This window comes from Macrotis lagotis, chromosome 1 (genome assembly GCF_037893015.1).
Source record: "Macrotis lagotis isolate mMagLag1 chromosome 1, bilby.v1.9.chrom.fasta, whole genome shotgun sequence".
Taxonomy (NCBI): Eukaryota; Metazoa; Chordata; class Mammalia; order Peramelemorphia; family Peramelidae; genus Macrotis; species Macrotis lagotis.
In genome coordinates, this window is record NC_133658.1 from 885,060,537 (window position 1) to 885,070,073 (window position 9,537).

The following is a 9,537-nucleotide window of genomic DNA, read 5'->3' on the forward strand; positions in this document are numbered from 1 at the left end:
TTTTTTCTGATTTCTGTTTTGCTATCAATTTAGATAAATGGGGAAGAAGAACAAGGAAAAAACAGGGAAAAGAAGCAGAAGGAGAAGGAAGAGAAAAGAAGAAAGAAGATCAAGAAGAAGGAGGAGGAGGACGAGGAGGACGAGGAGGAGGAAGATGAGGAGGAGGACAAGGAGGAGAATAAGATGGCTATTACAATAATCCAAAAAAATAGGGACGGCTAGGTGGCACAGTGAATAGAGCACTGGCCTTGGAATCAGGAGTACCTGGGTTCAAATCCAACCTCAGAGACCTAATTACCTAGCTGTGTGACCTTGGGCAAGCCACTTAACCCCATTGCTTTGAAAAAAAAATCTAAAAAAAATAATCCAAGAAAACAGTGATTTGTAGCTGAACTGGGGTCTATTCTCTGCTTCTTAGTAGAGAGGATGCATACCAGAGATGTGAAGGCACAAATGAAATTTGACAAGATTGACTGTTTGGAGTGAGAATGAGGAATTCAGGATCCCCCCAAGGTTGGGAACCTGGATGATGGAAGGGTAGGGCTATGCTTTTTGCACTGCTCTAAGAACTGGGGGTACAAAGAAAGACAAGATAATCCCTGCATTCAGAGTTCACAATCTAATGGAGGAGATTATAGATATATAAAACAAGATATATACAGGATATATTGGAAATATTCCACAAAAGGAAGGCTTTTGTTATGTTCAGTCATTTTTCAGTCATGTCCAATTCTTCATGACCATCTTTGGGGTTTGCATGGCAAAGATACTGGAGTGGCTTGCCATTTCCTACTGCAGCTCATTTTATAGATGAGGAAATTGAGGCAAACAGGGTGAAGAGACTTGTCCAGGGTCACATAGCTAGGAAGTGTGTAAGGCTGAATTTGAATTCAGGAAGAGCAGCCTTCCTGACTTTAAGTTCGGCACTCTGCTCTATGACACCATTTAGCTTCCACTAATCTCAGACTTAATCACTCTTCTTCCATCTGTCTAAATTGTTATTTTTTTCTTCCAGGATGCTACTCTTTCACTTGTCTCTACTCAACTTTCTCCCATCTGTAAACCAGTCAGATTGCTAACTGTTCAATGTTTTCTTGAAGGTCAAAGTCATGTCAAATATCCAACAAGGATATTTGCTTTGATATGTGTGCCATTTTTATCACAGCATAGTGTAAAAAATGAGAAAGTTGTACATATTCTTCCCTGGTTTCTCTCCAGTTCTGACAAAATAGATTGAGAATGCAAAAGGAGAAGGAAAGGAAAGGAGATAGGCTAAAGTTGGTCAAATTATACAACTGGATGAGTTTAGGCTTATCTATCTAGAAGGAAGATTCTGACTCAAAAGAATATGCATGATTTCATTTGCAAAAACGCAACTGGTAGTTATGAGTTGAAGTTCAGTGAAGACCTTGGTCATTGATAGAGTCCATAATTAGCACAGGGTGAGCAGGACTTTGTCCAAGGATACCAAAATCTAAACAGCAAGATGAATAGAGCACCAAACCTAGTGTCAGGAGGATCTGAGTTTAAATCCAGTTTCAGAAATTTATTAGTTATGCAATTAGGGCAAGTCATAGGTTAAGCTCATTTGCCTCAGTTTCCTCATCTGTAAAATGAGCTGGAGAAGGAAATGGCAAACCATTCCAACATCTTTGCCAGGAAGATTCCAAATGGAGTCATGAAGAGTCAGACATGACTGAAACAAGTCAAAACCAAAATCTGGGGTAGCAGGTACACACTTTCATCACAGAGGAAGCTTTTCTTGCCTTTTACAATTATTGTCCATGTCTCACCCGTCCACAGTTACATTGTTCAAGATACTGTGTGATTCAGTTGCTACCTCAAAGTCCCCTTGTTGTTTCTTTTCTCCTGGACACAGCTTACCTCTAGCCTCAATAATGGTGAGGGCAAGATTTCTCTCTGGAGTATTACTTTTTTGTCCCAAGTGAAAAAAAAATTCTAGTTTTGAGTGTTCTATATGAAATCATCGGTCACTGAACTCTTCCAGAATTTTAACTGAGGTTTTCAGTTTTTCATTACCCTTTTAAGCAGCCACTGGGGATTCCCTTCCTCCTTTAAAAGAACAAAATATCACCTTTTCCTGATGACTCAGGATTATCATTATGAATATAAATTACAATATGCATTCAGTTGCTATACAATCAATTAGGATCCATTGATTTGTATAATGTCATTGGTTACTACACTGATTTCTCATAGGCTGCCATGTTTTAGTTCTTCCGTCTGCCTTTTATAGTTATTCTGTCTTCTCTCTCACTGTCTGCAATCACTTCTTGCTGCCACTGTGCCTGCCATGTAGCATTCCTCTTCCTCCTAATTTCCTGCTTTTAATATGCTGTAAGTGGGAAACCACATTATCAAAATTATAGACTTAATAAGAGTAAATAAGCTAAGTGAAAGACCAAAGCATTTTCCTTAACGAACTTTTAATTGCTTAAATTCTGTGATCATATCTATACCTCCTTCCTAGCCTTTCCCCTAAGGCACAATTCCTTTCTTTTTGAGGTGGTAACCAGCAGGAATTTCTTCTTCCCTTTACTCATTGCCTGGATCTATCTCAAAAAAAAAAAATCTTTCCTCCTCCTAAAATGTGTATGGACCCAGGAATGAGCAAAACAAGAGCAAAAAACAAGAGTTTTTTAGTCAATCAAGATGTTGCTATGCCAACACTATTCTGCACCCCTCTCCATTGCAGACTTACCTGTTGCGAGCGGATGCACTGTTTTCATCTCCTATCTTCAGAAACAACTGTTGCAGAGCATCCTGTTTATATCATATAAATACACTTCCCTCTACCACTGCCACCCCACTTCATTTTAATAGGACTGAGTAGGTTGCTTTTTCAGCCCTGCCTTGGTCAATAGACAATCCTAAATCAAAACAGGTTTCAAATTGTCATCTTATTTTCTTCCTCCAAGGACCAGGTGTGCAAGGATCAGGGTAAAATAGATGAGCAAAACCAGGACAGATGTTTGGAGAGGGTTTTGGAATCATGAATCTGGGCTTGGAAGAACATGGTGGAAATTTAGCATAATCCTGTATTCAGTGAGAGGGGAGTAGACCTATTTGATCTGTATTTGTATGCATGTCATTAGGGCTCACCTAATGTAGAATAACAGCTCAAGAATCTTTGTTGATGAATTTGGAAGATGAAACAATAGACATGAAATAGAACAGATATGCCCACATCTCCATAGCAACCTATTCACATCCACAATAAAAATAGAGCTACCATCTGGGGACGCTACCACTCAATTACCATATGATCTTGTGAGGAAATAGGCATGGTACCTAGGATCAGGTCAGGAAGATTGGCTAGGACTAACTAAACAGGGGGGAAAGGAAGGAACTATGCATTTATTTCTATAGCACCTGCTATATAAAAGGCACTTGTAACAAATAGTATTTCATTTTATTCTTACATCGATCCTGCATTAGAGATGCTATTATTATTCCCATTCCACAACTGAGGAAAGTGAGGCAATAGAGGTTAAATGACTTATTTAGGGTCATGCAGCCAGCGAGTTGTCTGAGTCAGCACTAGAACTCAGATTCTAGAACTAGCACTCTGCCCACTGCCCCATATAGAGAAGAAAGTAGCCAAGAAGACATCAGGAACTACCAATCCATATGCCTATTTTCTGATGTGAGAAAGGAGATCCCACACAGCATGTGCTATGTCTCCATGGGGAAGGACATCCAAAGTGACCTCTTGCTGAAAGACTGAGGCTTCATTTTGCTAAGATGTCTCAATATCTCTTTATTGTCCCTTGTGACTGAACGTTGTGCCAGTGAGGACTAGCCATTGAGTGTCACAGATGGAAACACACTTAGAGAATCAAATGCAATTGAATCTACTGAACAACTAAGAGAAGGCATTGATGGGGTGGGATTCACACTCATGGAGGAAATACCCATGCTAGAGGGATCACAAGTCTATGAAACTAGTGAGGAATGTATTTCTTTCCTTGAGACATATTTATTATTAAATGAAAAGAGTACACATAAATGCAAAGTACAATGAAGAGAAAATCTTTACTGCCTGTACTCATTTCCAAAAGTCATCTCAACAGAAGATTATTTTCTTTTTGTCTTCTTAGAGCTTAGGCATAGAATGACCTTTCTTTTTTTTTTAAATAATATTTGATGGGGGCAGCTAGGTGGCGTAGTGGATAAAACAACAGCCTTGGAGTCAGGAGTACCTGGGTTCAAATCCAGTCTCAGACACTTAATAATTACCTAGCTGTGTGGCCTTGGGAAGGCCACTTAACCCCATTTGCCTTGCAAAAACTTAAAAAAAATAATAATAATATTTGATTTTTTCCCCAGTTAAAAGTAAAGACAATTTTTAACATTCATTTTTTTTCAGATCTTGAGTTCCAAATTTCCTCTCTTCCTTCCTTACTTCCCACCTCCTTTAGACAACAAGTTATTTGATATAGGTTATACATGTTCAATCCTGCAAAATATATTACTATATTAGTCATGTCATGAAAGCCACATTCTCTTTACTGTACCTGTGACTCTCATTTTCAAGAATGGTTGTTCTCAAACTTTGATATCTGGACTTACACTCTTTACACTCTTAAAAATTACTGAGAGTCCCTCCCCAAAGAATTTTTGTTTATATGGGTTATAATTATCAATATTTACTATATTAGAGATAAAGACACCTTAGTCATGTTATGAAAACAGTTTTGATCTAAAGGTCTTGGAAAGGATCCCATGAAAGGAAAAAGAAAGTAAGACAAATATATATTAAGTACCTACTACATGCTGGAAACTTTACAAAGATTGTTTCATTTGATCCTCATAACAACTCTGGGAGATAGGTGCTATTATTATTTCTATTTTACAGTTGAGGAAACTGAAGCAGACAGAGGTGAACTGATTTACCCAGTAAATAAAATAAGTAAGTAAAAAATAAAATAAGTAAGTAAAAGTCTAGGGCCAAATCTGAATTCAGGTCTTCCACTCTACAGATTCCAATCTACCTGCCCCTAAAAGTAGCTCAAGGATGGACAGACACACCTGCCACTGTTCTGGAAAAAGAAAGATTTACATCTAGTTCCATTTTTATATTGAGCTCGAGTGCTTTTTTTTAAATCAACCTAGATCTCACTTGTTTAAAACCCAACCTTCATTAACGAATGTTGTAGAGTGAAGAGGGCTGGGGAAGCAGAATGAAAGAAAGAAGCTAGGAGGAAGAGAAGGTAGATTTTTTTTTTATGATTGAACAAAAATTTAATTTAAAAAAGAAGTCAATATTGTTTGACTCCAGGAAGCACTATATAAAAACATCTTCCTCAACCACCCCCACCCTGGTCCTTTGCAGAGGTGAAGATATACATAAATATCACCATTGGTTGCTTTGTTTTTTTCCTGATGTATTAATCAACTTTGCTATATTTTTTCTTCCTCATTAATTTTCTTTAAAATATTTGTTAGAAAGAATGATTCTCTAGGGAAAGGGGATATAGAAACAAAAGCTATCAACAAAAATCTATTGTTTTTAAAGTGAATGCTGCTTTCTTCCACCCCAATTATTTCTATACTTTTTTATCTAAGATCCATAACACAACAGAATTCAATTACTGCCCTAAAAAAATAATCTATCTATCCTCGATGCTTTCAAACTCTTAACCAGTCAATTCTTTTTTCTTATTATTATTATTATTGTTACAGATTCCGTGAAGTGTGTTATAGAAAAGTATGTTCAAGGATTGTATCCCTGAAGATTTCAATCTCAATCCTTTTTTATGGAAAGGAACAAAGATGACTCAGCAGCCAAAGTTGTTCTTGAGAAAAGTGGAACAAAGACAAAAAGACAAGCCACTTTTCAGTTTCCATTAGTGACAAGCAGGGCAGTCAGCTGTTCCCCACCCTCCACACTTACATGACAAATATAGACAGCATACCTAACTGTATTACCAGTCTGCCAAGAATAGCTCAAAGCACTGAGTGCATAATGACGAACTCCAAACCTGGGCTCAAAGGCAAAAGTAAATGGATTTTAAACTAATACACCAAAAATCCCAAGAGGCAACCAAAATTTGGAATACAATGGATGAACAGGAACCACAGGAGTAAAAATGAAAAATGAAGACAAATAGAAAAATCTTTTCTCTAAAAAAAAAATGTCAGAAATGTATAAACCTGAGGCTTGAGGGGGGAAAAAAGGGGAAATTGCCCCAGGAAGACTTTTTCAACTATTAGGAAGATAAGTGCCCAACCTATATGAAGAAACTTATCTACTAAGTTCCCATATTTGATGTTTTTGCTGAGGAAATTCATAATATTTGAGACTTGAAGCCCTACACAGTGCTTGAAGATTCCCATATGCTATTCCTGGTGCTACATGTGAATGATCATCCCTGGTGATGATGATGATGATGATGATGATGATGATGATGATGATGACGATGATGATGATGATGATGATGATTTTTGTCCTTCTTTCTCACAGAAAACCATGACATCAGGAAGATGATGCTATGACAAGTAAGTGAACCAGAGTTGAGTGAGAAATTGCTATGCTAAGTCACCAGTCTCACTTTCTCCTCCAGAGTCATCTGGGTCCAGTGGTCAGATATAAATCAGGAGGACTGGAGATGGACTGAATGCAAGGTAGTCAGGGTTAAGTGACTTGCACAAAGGACACACAGTTAATAAGTGTCAAGTACCTGAGGTCAGATTTGAACTCAAGTCCTACTCAATCCAGAATTGGTGCTCTAACCACTGCCTCCTATCTGCTCAGTGATGATCATGGTTTTGGTGACAGTGGCAAAATAGTCTTGATGAATCTAAGGGAGCTTTTGGGAATCATCAGTTTCTTTTCTAGATTCTCAAGGTTTTCTGCCTGCTCATCGTTTCTTATAGAACAATAATATTCCATCATATTCATATACCACAACCTCTTCAAGCCATTCCCCAATTGATGGGCATCCCCTCAATTTCCAAATGAGCTACTGTGAATATGTTTGTACATGTGGGTCTTTTTCCCTTTTTTGAAGATCTCTTTTGTAATACAGACTTAGTAATGGTATTGCTGGTTCAAAGAGTATATGCCCAGTTTTATAGCCCTTTGGACAAAATTCCAAATTGCTCTTAAAAATAGTTGGATCAGTTCACAACTCCTCCAACAGTTTCCAGTCTTTTAAAGAATCACTGTGAGATCAGTGAGAATAACTTCTCTCAGTTCATTGAATATCTTGGTATATCATTCATCTTGACCAGGTAATTTTTATTCATCATGAGTTAGGTGCTCTCCTACTATTTACTTATTTGGGGAAGGTATCCTCTCCCCATTAGTCATTTTTATTCTATCCACCCCACGCAGGAGTCCAGTCTCAATATAACTTTAAAAAAAAGAAAAAAAATATTTTTTGTAATTGGGTTTCCTTACCTGCCTCTGTTTATTCTGAGTTGTAATACTTCTGATACTATTTTTATTGGACTAAGCCATGCTTATTCATCTCCTTCACCTGTTCTTGCTGCCATTTTTCTACATGACCTTTTTAAATCTGTTGATTGATAAGTTCCCTATATTAACACTTTAAACTCAATACAAATTCTCTTTACCTCAATGAAATTGTTTTTCTCTGTAACATCAGAATGTTACTCTTCACAATTTCCTATCCTTCCTGAACTGACTTACCCTATAAAATTTTAAATCATGAGAGTCTTATTGCTCTTTATCTGAAGCCTTTATAATCTGTTCTCCCCAAGTCTAAGATTTTCCCTGATTTCCCCTTGCTTCTCTATCATAAATTCTAAAATGAAGTGGTCAATTCCTACCAATGCTGAAATGACCATTTTCAGTAACCATTTTCTTCTTGCTACTGAGAATCAAAAATCCAGAGTAAAATTTCTCCTGGTTAACTGCCTCTTAAAGCATGAAATTACATTAAAGTAAGTCAAATTATATAAAACTTTCTTTTTGGCTGAAAGAGTATTCCAGTGAATTCCTGGACAATTGAGTTCTCCATTACTACTAAATCATGCCACTATTCCAGGTTTGTGGTCTGTTTCCTAAATGTATCAAATGTCCTAGCTATTCTAGTAGCCATCCAGTTCCTTTTTGTGCCTCTGATTTTTTAACCTGGATACCCTCTCCATTCAGACTTTGGGACATGTACAGGTAGGTAGTCTATGACTGTTTCTAGTTCACTTTACGTATGGTGAAGGAAGGTTTTTGTATTAACTTCTGAGCTATATTATTTTGAATATTCATATTAAGGTGGGCAATGCCTCATCTCCCTGACTGCTATGAAGAAAAAATAACTATTCGAAGCCTCTGGGTGGGAAAAGAGTTAGTAGTAAATAGTAATAGAAATAATAGTAGTGGCAGCAGCAACAGCTGCTGACCTCCAATGACCTCTTCTGTAACTTAAGGTGCTTGAAAGAAAGCTTTCTCTTTTTCCATTTGTTCTTTCTTTGTCTGGAGTTAAGAGTATTGGAAACAAAAGAATCTAAGTTGTGATTTTGTGAGCTTCAAAATTTCAGAGAAGTATCAGAGGTCCAGACACTGGAATCCATCCTAAGCACCTAAGCCAAGTGATGAATGAGGTGTCAAGGACCTACTTAACCAAGAACAACAACAAGAGGATGTTGGCTTATTCAAACAAGGGAACCATTCCATTCAATAGTTGACACATTTAGAAGTGATCCTGGTAGATCAAATGATTTATTGCAACAACTTTAAATAAAACCCACTCTCCTCAAGGACAGGGAGGTAAATAGTTTGCTTTTATTTCTCAGTAAATATTCCCTGTTATGACTAATTAATGTTAGCCACATGTTGATAAACCAATGCTATAGGGGACTATAAATGATGATTGATATTGGGGAGAATATACCAAGTCAATGGGGGTTTGAGTCAATAACAGTAGAAATATATTTCCATATCAAAACCCCCTTCAATGGAAGGACTTTGAGGGTTAAATAGTTAGCTAGGCTTACTCTGGGGGTCCTGTTCATCAGTTCTAGTAGGAATTGGGAGATAGACCCCTCCATAGTATTCATAAAGTCTACAAATAGATTGTCTTACTAGGCAATAAGCCTTTTAATTATAGTTTCTTTTAAATAAGATATAATGATGCAAGGCATATAGATTCATGGATTTTTATCCCACTAAATCTCTGATACTTAATTAACTATGAGATCAGATTCTGCTTACATTCAGATCTCTAGTTGATCTAAACTTATGTATATTTTCCAATAGATAGATAGATGATAGATAGATAGATAGATAAATAGATAGATAGATAGATGATAGATAGATAGATAGATAGATAGATAGATAGATAGATAGATAGATAGATAGATATCTGAAGTCATGGGTTTTACTACTTGTTCCTTTCTTAGATTTTTCTCCTATGAATTTCCGGGCTATTCTTCCTTGTAGCTACCCTCTATCTTAGAGGATACCTAGCTTAGAGTCTACTCACAGATGATTTCTTCCCTCCCCCTTCCTTTTCTGACATAAAGTCAATTTTGTACATTTAAAATGGGAAG